We start from the raw sequence: 20821 nt of genomic DNA, 5'->3' as shown, positions 1-20821 counted from the left end.
TTTCCAGTTGTCAACTTTATCTTTAATATATTTCTCTGAAATGAGATTATAGGGTTTATAATATAGCCTTAAAGATTTTAAGATGATTAATTGTATTATGATTTATTCCTGTGTAATAGCCAAGTCAAGAAAGATTTGAAGATTAGAAAGTCAATGTTCTGTGAAAATAATAAAAAAAAAACAATAGCATGTTGCTTAATTATGCATGGATTTTCTTTTCTATCAGTGTGTTCTATTCTTTACTATCTCATACTAATAAAAAGAATAAGAAATACATGACAAATTGCAGTCATCATTAATGGAATGTCAATTCAAAAATAAGAAGTTTGCATCACTTTTTCAAAATAATGGTTCCTGGGTTCTTGTGAAAGAACCAAAACCTTTCACAAATGCAGGCCTTGACCTAAACTACAGTAGCACAAGGTTAAATGGAATATGTGAAGCAAGCTCAAAATTGCAATTGATGTTCAGTTTTATGTGTTCTCTCCCAAGGGAAATCAGTTTTCTGGTCTTTGATATAGCTGTGGAATCACAACTAAGTATGAGGATGTGAAATATATAATCCAGAAGAAGGACATATATGACTCAAGATAAAGGTGTTGTAGAAATGTTTTAAATGAGTAAATATTGTTAACATAAATTTTTGAATTTATAAAATGAAAATAGAAGGATTTTTTTCTACTTTTACATAGACAGTGGCTCCAGTGAATAACACTTGTTACTATGCATGAAAGCTCATAGTATGTGGTACCCAGAAATGAGTTAGAATATTTTAGAATAAGATCAACATTAATCTCTTCTAATATTGATTCTGTACTTTGATTCTGTAATTTTGAAAGCCATGAACACTACTTTACTTAATAAACCCCGTTTGGTTAAGTATTTTCTGTTAGAAATGCAATTTGTTACCGTTTGATAAATTTTCTTATATCAAGACACTTTAGGGAACTCAAGGTAATTACACTAAATTAATATAAATTCAAGAGATGGAATGAGGGACAAATATTAGATTAATGACATTCAAAATGATTTTGTAATTTCAAATAAGCCCATACTGGATAATAAACAAGAGAAAAGAATTAGAAATGGAGAAATATATATTTTTTAAAATCTAAAAACTCAAGCACAATAATAGACACATGCAGTATATTAAAATGTTTTATTTCAGTTGATTTGAGCCTACATAGGCTTATATGATTCATGCTTTTTTTGGAGACAGAATCTCACTCTGTCCCCAGGCTGGAGTTCAGTGGCTGGCGCGATCTTGGCTCACTGCAACCTCTGCCTCCTGGGTTCAAGCGATTCTCCAGCCTCAGCCTGTCAAGTAGCTGGGACTACAGGCATGTGCCACCACACCCAGCTAATTTTTTGTATTTTTAGAAGAGATGGGGTTTCACCATGTTGGCCAGGCTGGTCTCAAACTTCTGACCTCAGGTGATCCACCCACCTCAGCCTCCCAAAGTGCTAGTATTACAGGCATGAGCCACTGTGCCTGGCCTGATTCATGCATCTTAAATTCTAGTCAAAGAAAATTATATGGTTGTGATTTCAACCAGACAAAATGAATATATTGGTTGTTGAAAGTTTTTATCCCCTTTCTACTGGTTCTCTTCTGTATACTTGCTGGGCCAGCAAGTCTATCTCTAGACCATGCCATCTGTATGTCTTCTTAATGACCATATCATAATGGAAGAAACTTTAAGTTCAGCAAGTATAAGACTTCAGCTCCATTAGCTCTTCCAAAAAAATCCTCACCAGCTCCAAACATGGGAAATAGCGGTGTATCATTATAGGTGCCCCTGCACCACCAATAAGTCACGAGTACTTTCACAAAAACTGGCATAACTTTGAGGTAATTCACCAGAGTAATTGCAGTAATTCCTAACTACCATGGCGTAGTGAAAAGCTCATGCATGGCTTTCAAAACAGACAAAGCCAAGTTCAAATCTCAACTCTGCTACTTATAAATCATGTGACTTCAGGCAAGTTAATTAGCTTTTCTAAACCCCATCTCTAATATGGGATAAGTATTATTGATTTTCCATGAGAAATAAATTTTTCATGAGAAATAAATGAACTAAATAAAATTAATAGGGTAATATTTGGCACTTAATAAGCATTCAGTTTATTTCCCTTTTGCCTTTTTTAGCAATAACTTGGTCTAGCTTTGAGTACAGCCAGTTTTAAGCACAGGTGGAAGTTTGAGAAAAGAAAATACTACAGATTCTGAATGAGGCTGTAAATATGTTCTTTTAAGAGAGAAAAATTGTTCAAATTAGTCATTTCATTTGAGGCTGACATTTTGCAGTTATTTTAATAATGAGATGATCCATGGCTCAGTATTAATTTTTTTTCTCATGAGATAATTATTTTTGACAAGTACATGTAATTTAAGTAAACACAGCACGTTTGTTTTAAGTAAATGAAAGAGGTTCCTGATTCTCTGTTATCACCTGACAATTTCATTTTCTAAAACAAACTAGAAGCAGTCCACCTCTGTTTTTCAGCAAATAATCCCTAGTGGATTAGAGAAGTGTGTCATTGTTGATTGCTCTTTCTGAAATCTGAATGTTGTACTACAATAAAAATGTAATTGAGAGGGTAACATAATTTCAAATCAACTGATTTTGTTGTTATTGTTGCTGTTGTTCTGTAACATAAAATATGGGTGGTTGAAGTAAATGTAGGTGACTGAATGAGATGATAACTACTCTGTCTCAGTGAGAAAAAAATCTATTGTTTTATGAATTACACATCTAAAGTCATCAAAAACATGCATCTTTAAAAATATCAGAAATATGACCCGCCTTCTCCTGTCCCCTGGCAAAACCTATTTGGGGTTGTCCTTTTGCCCTCTGGAGATGAGCCACCATTAGCACTAGGCTGGCTATCCCAGAGCAGGCTGAAGAAGCACTTTTGCCTGTGTTCTCAAAAATCAATTGTATACTTTTGGTTTCTGCTTTCTGGTGCCAGTTGTCATTGGGCTAAGATTCCTCAGTTAGGGAAACTGCAGAGGAAATGATCTGTTATGCAGGGCTTGGCAGGATCATTGCCAGTGATTGATAATGGGACCAAATCATTTCAGGTGAGTTTTCTGTGGTCTGACAGTCAGGCATCTGCTCAACCTTGTCATCTTGGCCCATGGATATCATATTGAATGTCAGTGGGTACAAGATGAGCTCCTGAATATTTGCCTGAGTGTTTTCTTCTTGTTAGCTTTAAGGACCACAATGTTTCATCTCTCTGGCTGCAGAAAAGTAGCAGCTTTTGTGCATTGTTTTAGGAAATGGTTAACTGCAGAGCTAGAAGAGCTTTGGTGTTTGCTACACTGGGAACCACTTTAGTACGGTACGGAGCACTACAGATTAATGCTGTAATCAATGAGAATCTGTACGCTGCAGAGATCTATTTTGATGACAGCAGCACTTATGGCCTTGTTTAGTGTCCCTGTTGTATAATGTTGGACACTGCAGGCTTTTTTGGCTTTGATTTAGAATGCAAGGACCACAAGGAGTTTTATTTAAAATTTTGTATTTTGGTGGCTTTTTAAATTGTGTTGTGCATTTGCTGCTGTTGCTAGCAGAGATTTGGTGATTTGATGCCAGTGGCATGTATTTAACCATTCCGATGCTGCTGTTATGTTTGCTGGGTTTCTGCAGTTTCTACTACTTCATACGTTGCATTCAGGAACAGGTAAATGAAATTATATTAATCTATGAATAAATATAAAGTTAGTGGATTTTATTCTTTAATTATCCAAAAGAGTAAGATATTAAAATGTTTCATTTAGATTATATCATTAGAGAATAAGGATATTTGCTTTATATAGCAAGTTATTTTAGGATGCAGTAATGACTACTTGTATTACATGAAGTTACTTTTATGTTTTAAATATATATCTGAAGTGCACATTAAATTATATACATTGTAGTATTACATTTAAGTCTCAACTTGAGATATATGTATATAAAATATACAGTTAATTCAGAAAGTACACGTTTTTTCTTCTCTAATGGATCAGAGTTTGCTTTTCCTATTTAGTGACTTTCACTAAAATTAGAAAACTTCAGATTTTAATATTCTTGAAAATACAAAAGTATAAATATATATAGATTGTTCAAGTGTTTAGAAAAAAAAAAGGCTGACAAGGCTTGGTTTCTCCTAATTGACAGTCCTGATTATAGAACAGATTCATGGAAATGCATGTGTTTTCGGTGATGTTAAGCTGTGGACTAAAGGGAAAACTATTCGATGAGGGGAACGGAGAGCCCAAGACACAGGGAAGGAAAGAGAAGTGTGTAGTCTTTTGAATCAGAGATTTAGGTCTGTGACCTTGGGATAAAGAGTAACTAGTGACCAACCTCTTCTGGCCCTGGTTTCCCTTCTGCCAGTTTGGAAAAAGACTCTCCTGTTATTCTCTATAGGAATGGCACAACATTTTTCAGGTGCTCAGTATCATCTATTGATGATTTTTATGTGGAAGAAGACACAATTGTTAATTTTTTTAAAGGTATGCAGTTTTCCTAATGCGGGGGGTAAATACAGCTGTTTTTTTTTGTTTTGTTTTGTTTTTTTTTTCCCTGCTTTTATTTGTAGTGTTTTAGCTACCAAGGCTTTTTTCTTTTCTTTTCCTTTTTAAGAGATACGCTTCTTTTAAATTAAGCTGGTAAATTTCTTGGCTTCTTGTAACTATTTTGCTAAACAGGCATTAAGTTTGAGGTGTCCTAGGGGCACCTGCTGTTAAGACTGCACTCCTTGGGAGAGGAAAGAGGCATTGGCTGTGCTGCAGCCTGATGAGGACCTGGATGCAGAAAGGCACTGGGACTCTCTGAAAGTCTGCCAGAGACAAGGGCTCTCCTCACTGCTCCCTTGCTCCCCTTCAGGTTCCCTGTGTATTGCTGAGGGCAGCTGAAGAGAGCTCCTGCCTTCTTTTCTCAGCAAATGTTTTTCAAGAGGTCCACTTTTTGCTGAGGGCAAGCTCAAAATCCAAAGGATCAGAGGCAACTGGAAAAGAAGTAGCCACCTTCCACTTGCTAAAGTATGAATCAGATTGCTGCCTACCAGATACTAGTTAATGTTTTTGAGTCTAGACTAATTAAATATATTCTTTAATGAGAATGGAAGGATTTTATTGTAAATTGAACAGTGTGCTTTAAGAGTGGCTAATAATTGCCAGTTTATAATGATCATGAATCTTGTATTCATATTGATACTTTCTGGTTCTTCTTAATAATAGACACCCACCATTATGAGAGGAAGGCTGAGGCAGTGATGGTTCATGCTCCCACACATATGCACATGAGAGATGAAAGAAAAAGAAAAACAATGTGATTGATTTTTCTGTCTACTTCCAAGGAACCAGTCTGAATTATAGTCTCTACACATATATTTATGAGGGTAATAACTTTATTAGTAAAGTGATTATGCATTCCATAGAAGGTTATCTGCTCAAGTCTCTTCCAACTTTCTGATTTTATGGGGTGCTGTTATTTATTAGTGCATAGTCAGGAAGATCTTCAAGGAGAATAAAATATTTTCATTTTGAAGTATTACCTGTGAATGTTCCTGGGAAGAGCTCTGTTAGAGAAATGAAGTCATTTGGAAAACAAAAACAAAAATTAATCTTAGTAAACAGCAAATATATATTCTCTCCCACCCTTCTCCAGGTAATCCATATAAACACTTTTAAAAAGTAAAACAAATGGTTGCCATTCTCAATTTTCTAAGACTAGGGACATTGGGAAGAAGCATACCAACTTATAAAAGAAGATAAATTAATGAAAGAATTAATACTTATTTTATACTATGATAATAATTGTCAGGAAAACTTATAAATGCTTAACATCCTGCCTGTAAGTTGTAGGCTAATGAAATGGGTTTACATTTTATATAACCTGCTTCATGTAGGCCAATCTTTTGTCTTAAGATAATTATCCTAATCGTATAATGAGTTGGTCAATTACTTGCAAAAATGTAACCAAAAATCTTGATTGCATAGTTAATTTAAATAAGTTGTTTTAGAGAAGGTTTTATATGACTCCTTTGAGTCTTGAATGTCTGGAAAATAAATTCTTACTGTGATGAACTGTAAACATTGAACAAATTTCAAAACTGACTTCAGAAAGGGGGCCATATTGATATAAAGACTGATGAGTTTTAACAAACGTATTTTAATACTACAACATCTGTCATATATTTCAGACTTACAAATAGCTTTGAGGGTTTTTGGTTATTGTCGTTACAAAAGGCTGTTAGCCCTGCAGTGTTTGTTGTTTTTCTCTTTAGAGAATGTTTAGCCCTTGAAACTTCTTCTCCTGAGTAGATTTAAATTGGAACAACTTTTTTATCCACTTATTTTTTCTTACTTTTATTTCAGGGTTATGTTTTGTAGTCACTTAGATTATATAAAGTTTGTTATATTTTCTATATTTTCCTATTTAGCATATATCTCTAAAATTATCTAAGGTATTCACCAGAGAAGAGATGTTAGTACGTTTGTGTGTAGTATTTCTCTTGCCTATACTATATTAAAGGCTTTTTAAAATATAATTCATTAGAGTCTTGATAGGTCATGAAAGTGCTTTTTGAGGTGAATTCCTTTGCTCTCTATATGTATTCACAAAGCTCATTTTCTCTGAGTATGGTTTCTTGATTTCCTAAGTGCCTGCCTTAAATAGGGATCTTAATGAAAGCATATTGCTAAGGCTGAGGACCTGCAAGAGAGGATAATTCTGGGACCTAAAGGTAAAGCAACAAGTCCATATCATAATACCCTACTCTGAGTCACTCATTCATTTAGTCCCTTTAAGCATTTGTTCTTAATTTGGAGAGAGATCAGAGGTCTTTCAGAGAAATAAAGGAAGCAGTGGACTCTTGGGAAAAATACTTTTGCACACAAAATTTTACTTACGATTTTAAAGAGTGCATATAACCCCTAAATATAATTATGGACCATGTAAAAGGGCTTGGATACCTCAGGTTTATAATCCTTTCCTTAAAAGTCATGTCAAAAAAAAGTGCTTGACATTCAGTGGTAGAAAAAGTTCTGTCTACACAAAGGTATACCACTTCTCATCTATGGTTAGTGAAACCCAAGACCAGCTTCAAATTGTTCTTGCTAAACAAACAAACAAACACAAACCCCTTAATTACTATTTGCTGTTTCATGGGCTCTGGCATTTTATATGATAAAAAATGCACCCAAAATTTAAATCTTCTAAAGATAAATATGTAAGGATTAGGCAGACCATTAGCATAAGCAAACATTGGGAATGACTGACTGCAAATTCATTGAGCTTGTTTCTGTTTAGAATGTCTTGACAGAGATCAGGTTTCTTTTGTCAGTAGGCTTCTTTGACAAATATGTTGTGATTTCCTGATTTTCTGGGCCAGTCTTGTTTAGGCAGACATTTAGTTACAGAGATCTCTATGTAAGGTTTGTTATAGTCTATGAGATTTTACTGTAAGCAGAGCTATGCAATTAAGGCATAAAATTGATGGAAAAATTAAGCACAGGATAAGGGCCTCTAAAACATCTATTTAACCTGAAAGCCCCTCTGAGTATTGGTAAGAAACGTGTGATTTGTAATGAAAACAATCTTATCTTAAGTTTTTGCTTGAAGTTGTCCTTCTTGAGTTTGCTGTATAGCATCTTTAAACGTAGTATCTTTATTCTCCACAGTTTTCCTGGCTGGTTTAACAAAGCTAAATTGCAGTAGATACAGTTTGCATACTTGTGAGCTTAAGTACATATCCATATGTGTGATTTAAAATGTGATACAATGATAATTATGTCAGATTTTTGGTAGGCCCAAAGATGTATGTGTGTGTGTGTGTGTGTGTGTGTGTGTGTGTGTGTGTATGCCTATGTGATTTTTTTTTTTCCTCATTAAAACTATTAGTACGCCACTTTGAAAAACAAATACAACCAAAGAGCTTCTTGGTAATAATGGAAATTATAAAGGCCAATAAGTTGTTGTTTTTCAGTGTTTTTAGTCCCTTTCAACTGTAAATGATGCACAATAGCTAGCCTAGAGTTTCAAAAGAGTTTCTCATTTGAAAACTGAGCCATTAGAATACAGTTGCAACAATTTCCTTAATATAAATTATTTACAAATATATTTCAAACATGAATAATAAATATTTTATTTCCAAAGGTAAATGCTACTTATTGTCTTGCCAGTTAAAAAACTGAGGTTGAGTTTAGGAGGTGCTATTGACTGGCTATTTTAAAATGGAGATTAGTCTTTAATTTTATTTATATTATACCTGTATACAACATAATGTCTTGTTTTATAAAAGATAAAATTAGGCTATGATTATTTTTCCTAATATTGGGATTATTATAATTACTATAATTTGCTATTTCTAATGAATTCTGTATTTCTCCAACTTAATCCTGCTGTAATCAGTAAGACATTTTAGTTAACATTTGAGTTGGTTTGTATAGAAATTAGGTGAAATAGAACGATTTTATATTGTTAAGATTGGTGACATTATTAAATGTACTCATTTCTATTGAGAAAACTGAGTTAAAGATACTTACTGTCCTTGTGAGTGACATTACCTTATATATCAATTGGGAATGTTTTATTATGAATTTATAAGAAATTATAAAATATGAAAAATTGGCTTTTTAACATTACTGAAATAATATTCAATTTAACTTTTTATAAATGTAATCTTTCAGGTGGTAATTTTAATTTTCAGATTTAATGTTTTAAAGTTTATCAGTGCTAATGGTATGCAATTTAAATTTTTCAACAAATATCTCTTAATTTCACAATTTAATTCAATTGCATAATTCTCTAAAAAGATAGTTTTGTTCACTTGCATTGCTCTTACTTAAGAGACATTGATTTTAATTAAGAATCTTTTTTTGTTTTTGAAACAGAGTCTTACTCTGTTGCCCAGGCTGGAGTACAATGGTGCGATCTTGGCTCACTGCAACCTCCATCCACCTCCTGAGTTCAAGCAATTCTCTGCCTCAGCCTCCTGGGTAGCTGGGATTGCAGGCGCCTGCCACCATGCCTAGCTAATTTTCGTATTTTTAGTAGAGACACGGTTTCACTGTCTTGGCCAGGCTGGTCTTGAACTCCTGATCTCTTGATCCACCCGTCTCGTCCTGGGCCTCCAAAAGTTCTGGGATTACAGGGTGAGCCACTGTGCCTGGCCAGTTAAGAATCTTTAACAGGCAATTCAGCTACTCTGTGTGGGGAACATTATGCAAAGAGCACTTGATCTTTTACATTTTTTTTTGTACTGCTTTCAAAAAATATCAGGAAATAGAACATGCAAAGGGATAAGAGTTATTTACAGTACATTTAATCTTTAAATTAAATTCATGATTAATCTGAAGCAATATTTAATAAACAGTTGCTATATGTTTCTGCTTTTATTTTTTGCATTGATGAATAATGACTTAATTGTAACTAACAGCTTAGCTTCAGATTCCTCATTTTGAGAGCTGAGTTTTTCGATGTGCTAAATATTTGTCAGTCAGCTTATTGTTAGGGTTATTGCTATTTGTTTACATTGTTTTAATTAAAATTTTTTTCATCAGAATTATAATTTACCAACTTTTTTCCCCCTTAAATTAGGAAGGCTATAAAGGGATTTTATCCTTGTTTTTATAAAAATTTACAGGCTATGATTTTTCCAGTTATTGCCTAACAGATATTGTTTTAACATCAGTGTGTTGCCCTTTAATCCAGTTATGTTTATACATATCTGTTCATCCAGTTATGCTACTCTTGGCACAGTTATGTTCATAAAGCTGTACACAGTATCACAATGTTGAGGACACATAGACTCTTGGCTGATTCATTTGTTTTTGTGTATTTGTTTTTTTGTTTGGGTTTCTCTATCCCCTTTATTGTGAATAATTATTGCTCTCAATGTTCTTGTTTGAACAAACTATTTTCCATTTTACAGTGTGCATCTTTAATGGTTTTGAAGGATTAAATACCAAAGAAACTCTTGTATTATTGTGATTGTAAAGTTATGAGTGAGGGCCAGGTGGATTTTTCTAGGAATAAAGTCTAGGAGCTCAGATTTTTTGTTGTTATTGCTTTTTGCTAGGTGAGAAGCCCTTTTGACTTACTTCCCATCCTTTGGCAAGACTCTCAAATAACTTAAGATAATTTTTTATTTATTGTAAACTAATACCTGAACATCAGTTCCATTTGGTTGTTTTCCATTGAATCAAAATTATTTTGAGTTCGATGGAGGGAAACCTGCATTTTAATGAAAATAGAGTTAGAATAAATATACTAAATTATATTGTATAGATATTCATTTAACCTGATTTTAATTCCTACGTTAATACCATTTTGAAACCTATTTTAATACCCAAAGTGATTTACGATAGCTACAAAAAAGTAAAAATGTAGCCATGTGAAATAAATTTAAAACACATGGAAAAGATCAGTAAGGGAAAATAAGTTTAGAAAATTAGGCTACATATTTAATCACAAATACTACAACACAAAAAAGTGTCATTCATTACAAATGAACAACATCTGTAACATAAAAATAAGCTGGTTGCGTGAGTGCACACTAATTATTCCTGATACCAACACCAAAGGGAAGTTGCTTTTCTGTTATTTGATAGAGAAGATCAGCAGCAGCAGCAGAAGCAGAGTGATCCATATAATATGAGAATCATCATCACCATGCTCCATGTAGGAAACACCCTAATGTGGTAATGTTAAAGGACAATACAATAAGAGGAATTGTAAGGACAGTGAGGGGAGGGGTACTGTCTAGAAATATAGTGTGTTCCTGGTGCATGGTTGTTTGATGGTGTGAATTAATTCGTAGTTTTGCTTTAGAAAATATAATTTGATTTAACACATAGCCCTCACAAAGACTCTGTATATACTGTTGCTTTGTGTTAAACATTTCAAAAATATTGTACGGCACTATCTTCAAGGATATACTCTCTAAAGTATACTTGTGAGTAGTCCATTAAACTAGTGATTGTGAAGTCAGGTATTTAAACAGCTAGGCAAGCTGGGAATTGGATTCTCATGCACCTGTGACAAAGCCAAGAAACCAATGTTGAAAAATTTTGGTCTAGGTCAGTGAGGCTTCCTTATTTTTTAAAGTAACAGTTCTAACATGAAGATATTTTTAAATAATTATATTGGAAATATAGATTTAGAACTATTTATTCACTCAAATATTTAGGGACTCTGGAAGATAATTCCTTTCTTGAGTCAGTAAGTTAATTTTTGACCAACATTAACTTAGTTTGCCTTTTAATAAAAAAATGTGTACAAAATCTATATGTATTTGTTGATATTGCTTCCTTATCCTCATTTCTTTTTGTGGTTTATCTTATTAAATTGTTTACTTCTGTCAAATGGAGTTGGAGTACAGTTGAAAGAACGTGATTCATGACTTTATAAAGCTTGACCACTTTTGCATGGAGTCAGAGAGTTAGAACAGTGACTATAGTGTTTTGCAACCTCATTTCCTATGGCTATAATTTTGGAGGTTTATTAATATGGCTACCTAGAAGTTTTCTCAAAAACAGTGCTGAGGCATAAAGTAAAATGTTCTCCAAACTTCTGTGCCTGGTGATTTTCTATTGCCAGTTAAAGAATTTCCAACTTAAAAATAAAGTCCTATATCTGTAAATTATTGGTTTGTATAGCTGAAATAAAAACAAAGACAAACAAACCAAAAAAATGAATAGAATAAATAGAAAAGAAAGGCAAAAACAAACTATTTATAGTCACTTGAGGGATCTCTGGTGTCAAAACATGTTTATATTACCTACTATTTGCTAGAGTATAAACTTTTCTGCTTTTTTGTGGATTGATTATCTATTTTTAAGTAAGAAATATCAGTGCTATATAAGCACTTCTGTTTTGTTCTGTATAGCCTTAAAATCCATCTATATTTTTATTTTACTATTCTCATTTATATCACTAAAAGCGTGTATCCATCTTTACTTTTTTTTTTCTCTTTAGGATATAGAGACAGGTAAAAATTGAGTTACCATTCAGAATATTATTTCAACTTAATGCTTTTTGCTAGTGTTTCCTGTGTCTGGATAAGGACTAACCTTTTCCTTTATCAAAGATATTTGTTTGTAGAGTTTGTTCTTGTAATGTCTCTGCTGTGAACTTGCCCAGCACAACAATTTCTTAAACCTATGGTTAACATCCAGTCCCCAAACAATGAAAACAAATAAACCCCAATTTTTTCCACAGGGTTTCCTGGCTGGTTATTCCGAGACTTTGCACATGACAACCTGTTCTCCCACGTGAATGGAATACTCAGTGTCAATGTGGAAGCCTGGTCAGTTGGAAAGTTGCAGTGAAATATTTCCCTCTGCTGTACAGCACTTCCCAAATTACTATTTATGAAGAGTCATTGTATTGAAAAAACAAGTATCCCTAAGATTGACAATTTTATGATTTGTTATCCAGGTTACCTTACTATTCTATATTTAGACTCTGGGGAGAAATTTCTCAGTTATTAGGCCTCAGGTCATATTTGCACATGAAATTTATTATTTTCCAAACTATTATATGTGGAAAGCATTTTGCCTATTATCAATGACCTTGGGGACTTTTCTTCCGATACATTTTCATTGTCATTTAATACAGATAACACAGTATGGTCTAGATTTCTTGAAGACCATGATCACATCTTTATTGTATAATTCTAAGCACAAAGTTGTGTGTGCATGCATGTGTGTGTATGTGTTTGTGTGTTTGTTGTTCAAGCTTTCTGGAATTTTAATTTATAAAATTTCTCTAAGGCCTTATAGCACCAGGCCAATGTAAATGTAAGAAAAAAAATGGCATTGAGTATCATGGCATTTTCGGAATGTTTCTGGACTCCAAAGCTTCATGTGGTCTCAAAAATCTAAATGTATATAAATGTACGTAATTTTTAAAACTAGGAAGAATTAATCAGATGACTGATATTTACTATCTCAAATTTATTTTAATTTCTCAATATCTATTACCCTTTTCCAAGCCCAAGCCGACAAAGGTTTCTTTGTTTTCTCAAAGCCACGTTAACTATGGTGACCCTATTTCGGGTTTTAACTTATAATAGTTATTTTCTTAATACCATCAATGCTGTTATTGTTTAGATAGTTTTTTTAAGGAATATAAACTAAAGAATCACACAAAGTTAGGAAGCTTATAACCTATTAGAAAATAAATATTATTTACAACTAATGTCTACTAAATAATTTTTAAGGTATAGTACAAGCTGACTTCAAGGAAACATTTTTAGGGATTTCTTAAATAATCTGGCCATTTAATAATTTTTATAAACAACAGGACTTAAGCATTTCTCTAAGCCTGTTTCAAGAATATTTTGCAAAGATTAGAGATATTAAGTATATTTTGGTTACAATCACTAATCAGCTGTAAATTTGATCTCTAACACCATTATTTCATATTCCTCATCTTAAGTATGTAAGGAGACATTAAGTTCTATTTCTAAACTCCTTTACAATTCACCATACTGACATATCTCAGTTAATCCTCATGAAATGTTTGTGAGGAAAGGCACTATTCTCATTTTGCAGAAGAAAAAAAGCTAAATAGAGATGAGAAGATTACACCTAATATGGCAGATTTAGGATTAGTCACAAGTCTCCAACTCTGAGTACAAGGTTCTTTTTACTGCATAATCGCTGATTTTATAAGTGTTATGTGAATATGATTATTAGCATATAATAATTTTGATGCAGAAATTCAAATACAATGAAGTTTTGTGATTACTCAAGATTTCAAATAAACTGCTGGGTAGAAAAGTATCTTTTTCTTAATTTGTGCATGTTATTAGAATTGTCAGAAATGCTTATAATTAAAAATACAAAAATTTTTAGCATATGTTTTTATACTCTGACAATGTGCATTTCTGTGGTGTTCTGTAGTTATAAAGTAGTTCATCCACATGATCTCATTGTACCCTCAGAAGAAAGAGGGAATTTTATGAGAGTTATCTGCTGAGTTGAATGACTGAGCTCATGTTTCAGCCAGAAATTTTGATTCTGGGTTCCATATAACTGCTTCGTAGAGTTGTGTCATTGTGGTGTTTGCATCCCAAAGATTTGTTCCCAAATTGAACAACAATGCATACAACCAGAAGAAGCATTGCCTCTATCAAATGTTAATGAAGTTTCCCTTTCTTGGACCAGTTACTGAGTTTCCTTGCCTGTGTCCTAAAATTTTAAAACATAAAGATGGCACCACAGGGCTTCAAGTAAATATTTAATCACTCTGGGGTAGTTCAACTCTGGAGATTTTATTGAGTATTAATAATTTCTGAATAAAAACATCTATGTCACACCAATCACTTAATAAATAATTGATACATTTATATGAATCAACTTAATAATACTTCAGTTTACTTGAAATTTGAAAGTTACATATCAGGGAGAAAGACACAGGGATGTTCTTGGTTTTAGAATGGAAGCATAGTGCACTTATGAACAAAGGGGAACTTAAAAAGGGAAATGTTTTTCTTTTTTAAAAAACCGCTTTATTGGCTGGGTGCAATGGCTCACACCCGTAATCCCAGCGCTTTGGGAGACCAACGCAGGCTGATCACGAGGTCAGGAGTTTGAGACCAGCCTGGCCAGCATGGTGAATCCCTGTCTCTACTAATAATACGAAGATTAGCCAGGCATGGTGGTACATACACGCCTGTAGTTCCAGCTGCTTGGGATGCTGAGGCAAGAGACTCAATTGAGCCCGCAAGGCAGAGTTGCAGTGAGCCAAGATTGTGCCACTGCACTCCAGTTAGGGCAACAGAGTGAGACTGAGTCTCAAAAACAAAACAAAACAAAATACTTTATTCAGATATATTTGACATATAAAAAGCTGTGCATATTTATTGTATACAACTTAATGTGTTTGCAGAAAAGTATACACTCCTTGTTTCCCCATTCCCCATCTGCTAGCAACCACCACTCTATTCTCTGTTTCCATGAGTTTGACTATTTTAGATTCCTCATGTAAGTAGTAATATGTAGTATCTGTCCTTATCTGGCTTATCTCATTTAGCATAATGTTCTCAAGTTTCATCCATATTGTCAAAAACGGCAGGATTTTCTTTTTCAAGGTTGAGAAATACTGTGGTGTGTGTGTGTGTGTATATATATATATATATACCACATATTCTTTATGGACTTTGTTTCCACCTCTTGGCTATAGTGAATAGTGCTTCTGGATGACTCCTCAGACGAAGGGGAGCTGTTTAAGAAGCAGGAAGACTTCGAACACAAGTACAATTTCCGTTTTGAGGAGCCGGACTCGGCATGGGTCAAGACCTACCCACGCAGCATTGCGTCCTCCGTGCGCCGTAAGGATGAGCGCAGGAAGGAGAAGAGGGAAGAGACTCGGGAGCGCAAGAAGAGGGAGAAAGCAAAGAAGCAGGAAGAGCTCAAGCAGCTGAAGAACCAGGAGAGAAAGGAGATTCCGGCCAAGCTGGAGAAGCTGAGGAAAGTCACGGGCAATGAGATGCTGGGGCTCGAGGAGAGGGACCTTGAGGACGACTTCGACCCAGCCCAGCATGACCAGCTCATGGAGAAGTGCTTCGGGGACGAGTACTACAGGGCGGTGGAGGAAGAGAAGCCGCAATTTGAGGAAGAGGAAGGGCTTGAAGATGACTGGAACTGGGACATGTGGGATGGGTCTGAGCAGGATGGAGACTGGAGCCAGCGGGAGCTGCATTGTGAGGACCCCAACTTCAACATGGATGCCGACTACGACCCCAGCCAGCCGAGGAAGAAAAAGCACAAGGCCCCCTTGGCTTGGGCAAGAAGAAGCGCAAGTCACCCTTCACTGCAGCCGTGGGGCAGGAGAAGCCCGTGTTCGAACCTGGGGACAAGACATTTGAGGAGTACTTGGATGAGTATTACCGGCTGGACTACGAGGACATCATCAACGACCTGCCCTGTCGCTTCAAGTACCGCACGTGGTGCCCTGCAACTTTGGCCTCAGCACTGAGGAGATCCTCGCTGCTGACGATAAGGAGCTCAACCGGTGGTGCTCTCTGAAGAAGACCTGCATGTACAGGTCGGAGCAGGAGGAGCTTCGGGACAAGCGGGCATACAGCCAGAAGGCCCAGAACTCATGGAAAAAGCAGCAGATCTTCAAGTCACTCTGCCGGAAAGAGACAGAGACGCCCAGGGAAGCCACAGAGAAGCCACAGAGAGATGAAGCCAGCCCACAGAAGCAGCTGCCAGCGCTTGATGGGGCTGGTGTGAAGCAGCCCCAGCCAGAGAGTCTCCCAGCACAGGAAGAGGAGGCCCCTGTGTGACCCCCAGAGAAGCTAGCCCTGCAGAGGCGGAGGAGGGCCAAGAAGGCACGGCTGCTGGGCCCCACTGTGATGCTTGGTGGACGCGAGTTCAGCCGCCAGAGACTGCAGGCCCTTGGCCTCAGGCCCTTGGCCTCAATCCCAGACGGCTGCACTTCCACCAGCTGCGCCTGAAGCGGAGGAAACAGCAGGGGCCCAAGAGCAGCTCCTGAGCCCAGGGAGCAGGCAGGGGTCTTTGGCTCCTCCCCTCCAGTCAAGCCCTGCACAGGTTTCGCACCCACAAGTACTATCTGCTATAGAGAACCTCACATCTATGGCCAGGCACGCAGCTAACGCCTATAATCCCGGCACTTTAGGAGACCAAGGTGAAAGGATCACTTGAGCCCAGGAATTCGAGACAAGCCTGGGCAACATATGGAGACTCCATCTCTACAAAATGGGGGCACGTACCTGTAGTCCTAGCTACTCAAGAGGCTGGGCAAGGAGGATCACTTGAGGCCAGCAGTTTGAGGCTGCAGTGAGCTGTATGATTGCACCACTGCATTCCAGCCTGGGCAACAAAGCAAGACCCTGTCTCTTAAAGAAGCACGTGTAGCTGCGGGTAAGGAAGTTATCTCTCTCCTCAAGATACTTCCCAGACCTTACATCCCCTCGGAATGCTGCGCCCAGCCATAGCCATGATCTAGTCACACAGCTTTATTGGCCCACAGCAGCCAGTTTCCCTATGGTGGCTTTGGGATAGGGAGGGCCTGGGCGTCCAGTGCAAACTAAAGAAAAAAAAAATGGGAATGCAGACATATATTTGAGATTGTGATCTTTCCTTTGGATGAGAAGTGGTATTGCTAGATCATATGGTAGTTCTATTTTAAAATTTTTGAGGAACATCTATACTGTTTTCCATAATGACTGTACTGATTACATCCCCATCAGCCATGTAGAAAGGTTCCAAAATTTCTCCACATTCTCATCAACACTGATTTCTTTTAAAATTATTATAATAGGCCATCCTAACAGGTATGAGGTGCTATCTCATTGTGGTTTTGATTTTTGTTTCTCTTATGTTGAATATCTTTAGTGGTAAACATGGCTGCCATCCAAAATAAAATTTCTAATATGCATTTAGAAAACAACAGGACTAATGAACTCCTAATGACTAGAGGTGATATGCAACTCTCCCAAGGAGTTATACCTTTTTTTTTTTTTTTGTCCTAGAACCAAAGCCAGAAATTGAATTTTAAATTACTTAAAATTGTTAAAGAAGTTCTTGCTCAACACCGATGATCTGGAGAGGCCTCTAGCCTACCTTAGGCCTTGAGCTCAAGGGACACAAATCTGTATTACCTAATTTTATGCAATGTTTGCCTTCAGATATGTTTAGGGAGTAAATATTGGCCTGGATTTAGAATAAAATTAAAAAGTATTTGAGTACCAATTTTTCACTATATTAATAATTGCAAAAGATAATTTACAAGTTTTGTAACAGTACACATAAATTTATTTCTAAAATACACTTTAATATTTCATAGATTGTATGATTAATGATTAAATTTGACAGGTGTATCTTCCTATTTTATTGTAATGCCTAGATAATAAGCCCTGTTAAATAATGTGTGTCTCTTATCTCTGACTGCTAGTTAGGTGAAATTAGACTCACTAGGCCTTTGCTATATAGAAAATTATTGCTGATTTATTCCAAAGTGAGATCCTCTAGTATACATAATTTAGGGGAAGTGGAAGCACATTTTCCCTTTGTGGGCATGGGACCATCTTAAAAAGACTTCTAAAATATGAAGAAACATTTCAAAGTGGTGTTTTCAGTATATTAATCCAGAGTTAAGAGTTTATCTAAGCTCTTAGACTTTGGATTTTAACTCTTATCTATGAGAAGACTCTTTCCCAAATGAATATCCCTGTAAAATCTTACAATGTTTATATTTTTAATCACAATGTAACTAAAACAATATTTAACTCATGTATGGTAACTATGGTACATGTCTATGTGTCAATATTTTGTCTCAACTTAAAAACCTATTCTTATAACTCAGTTGGCTTTTTGTGTATGCAATCCATAAAAACATTCAATAAACATATTTTGTTCAGTGTTTCATTTAGTTCCCACTCACATCCTGGTATAGAGGACTCAAAAAACTAAAAGAAAAAAATACTTTAAGAGGTTCAGGAAATACCTGGGAAGGCTAATTCTTCTTATTTTTGGTCTGTGATATTTACATTTTTTTGAATGAAAATCTAGTAATATATAGGAAGAACAATCTCTTTTTTAAGGTGACAATGCATGTATGTATTTAGAATTGTTATTACATTGCTGTGAGTTGCTGTGAGCCAATCTTAGAATTGATTTGAATTCCGTCTTTTTTCATTATTCATATAATGGTATTAGAAATATGCTGCATATTACTTCTAGAGATAGTCAAGAAGTTCAAATTTTGTAACACTTCAAGGCTTTGGGGAGATAAGCTTTCCTTTTACTACCTAAACATTAGGTACACATTCCACCTGGGCAAGTAGAGATGTCAGGTAAATTGTGAAATAGATATTTAACATATGAAATTAGAGGAATGGTTTTCTTATATATATATATATATATATATATATATATATATTTTTTTTTTTTGAGACGGAGTTTCGCTCTTGTTACCCAGGCTGGAGTGCAATGGCGCGATCTCGGCTCACCGCAACCTCCGCCTCCTGGGTTCAGGCAATTCTCCTGCCTCAGCCTCCTGAGTAGCTGGGATTACAGGCACGTGCCACCATGCCCAGCTAATTTTTAGTATTTTTAGTAGAGACGGGGTTTCACCATGTTGACCAGGATGGTCTCGATCTCTCGACCTCGTGATCCACCCGCCTCGGCCTCCCAAAGTGCTGGGATTACAAGCTTGAGCCACCGCGCCCGGCCGGTTTTCTTATATTTTTAACATACACATGCTCAATCATGCATCTGTATTATTTAGAAGGGATTTTTGTTTAATTGTCATTGGCTGATCATATTGAAATCCATTGTGCTTTAACACTAGACATCATAAGATACACAAGTTTAAATTATAGATATAGGGATACACGTTTATGCTTTGTAACATACTGTAATTATAATGACTTGGGTTTGGAAAGTACTAGTATTCTTTACAGAAAACTCGTGTAATTTAGCTGACTTTTATTTCTGCATTGTTGATTGCATGTTTATTAAGTTTAAAAACCTTTTTCACAAGAGATAGTATAAAAGTTAATTTTAAAATTCTTCACAAAAAATAATGCCCAAAATTATAACACCTGATTGAACTTGGCTAGTTATGAACTTGAGATATTTCTGTAGACACAGGCAGCTAACATATTTCCTGATTCTAAATTAATGGTAGGAGTGACTTAGTTCCTTGGAAGTTTTATTGACTATTAGAACCAATGTGGTTTGTATTGATTTCACAAGCAAATACCATGAATTTATCATTTTGCAGCTATGCCATCTGGCAGCCAATATCTTTAATCAACTATTACAAAAATAATCAAGGAAAATGTTTTTTATTAATGAAATACTGCATTCTGGATATTTTAGGAGGATGTTTTGTTGAGTGTTGCTTATTCCGTTAATAATAGTGAAATATGAGTTATAAAGACAACTTAAGACTGCTTAGAAGTTCAGTAATATCTTTCAAACTTAGTAATTACAGGGATAGAAGAAAAAAATACAGTTTACAACTACATATTTAGATTTTAGATTTTATTTTTTCTGAGTCTTTAAGTAAAACTTATATTTTAATGGGTGATGATGAAATTAGTGGTAAGAAAACTATTAGAAACCATTCAGAATATGAAGGAAGTATAATTGTATACAAAAATAAACAAATACTGTATGTTAAAATAGTGAATGTGTTTTTTACATTTACATTTGTTAGCAATACTTAGTAGATAGCTACAAAACTATGTATGACCAAAGTTGGAAAAAAACAGTATTTGTTTAACCTGCAATATCTGTGGCCTCTATTTTATTACAGGATAATATTAGAGTGCTGGCTGCACACTGGAATCATCTAGCAAACTATGTTCATCCAGTACCAAACCAATTAAATTAGATTCTCCATTCAACATCATTATTCTACAAAGCTTATATATCAAAGAATAGCACTGCTTGATAGCACTGTTTTCATAATAAAGTGTGTTGACTATCACCATTGAATCGTACTTCAAAACAGCAGCTTTTGGTTCTTTGCCTATAAGGAACAGTTTTGCAGATTGAATATTCACCATATGACATATATATATATATATATTTATATATATATATATTCACCGTATGACATATATATTTATATATATATTCACCGTATGACATATATATTTATATATTCACCGTATGACATATATATTTATATATATATATTCACCATATGACATATATATATTTATATATATATTCACCATATGACATATATATATATTTATATATATATATATTCACCATATGACATATATATATGTCATATGCTAGTTCAACTCCATGTTTCACTCAGATTTA

At 35.2% G+C, this 20821-nt stretch overlaps 1 protein-coding gene and 1 pseudogene across 47 annotated transcripts in view; both read left to right on the top strand.

The window, feature by feature from the left end:
* RIMS1 (regulating synaptic membrane exocytosis 1) overlaps positions 1 to 20821 on the top strand; it is a 521656-nt gene that overhangs the window by 319432 nt on the left and 181403 nt on the right. The window lies entirely within an intron of this gene.
* On the top strand, positions 15400 to 18987 carry LOC141584326 (protein KRI1 homolog; annotated as a pseudogene).

Source organism: Saimiri boliviensis, chromosome 4, assembly GCF_048565385.1.
Source record: "Saimiri boliviensis isolate mSaiBol1 chromosome 4, mSaiBol1.pri, whole genome shotgun sequence".
NCBI classification, from domain to species: domain Eukaryota; kingdom Metazoa; phylum Chordata; class Mammalia; order Primates; family Cebidae; genus Saimiri; species Saimiri boliviensis.
The sequence above is the reverse complement of the archived record's forward strand: the minus strand, read 5'-3'. Positions and strand labels throughout refer to the sequence as shown.